Consider the following 416-nt stretch of genomic DNA (forward strand, 5'->3'; position numbering starts at 1 on the left):
GGCTTAAATCTGGGACATTGTATGTTTAAGGCTACACTATGGAACTGCAAAGTTCAGTTAGAAATAATGTAAGCTGACCCCTGCTGTTATTTTTATGGCCCTCCAATGAGATGGCGCAGGCAACTCTGACCCCAGCTCATTTGGGTTTGAGACCCCTGATCTTGAGGAATTCATTTCGACCAATTGGAACTGTATCAAAATTGCATTAATCACCCTAGTGCTCTGTTCTGTGTTATTGGTCAAATACTGACCGCTGAATCCAAAGAATACTCTACGCTGATGACACTGTTTTAAATCAAGGTCGCTATCACATGAACATGCTATGCATTGTGGGTGACTGATCATGCATGCAGCTGATTTTGAGTAAAGCTGCCGCGAGTCAGTGATCACAACGACATGCAAATTATTTAACTGTC

The sequence above is a fragment of the Cynoglossus semilaevis genome, chromosome W (assembly GCF_000523025.1).
Source record: "Cynoglossus semilaevis isolate Cse_v1.0 chromosome W, Cse_v1.0, whole genome shotgun sequence".
Lineage (NCBI taxonomy): Eukaryota > Metazoa > Chordata > Actinopteri > Pleuronectiformes > Cynoglossidae > Cynoglossus > Cynoglossus semilaevis.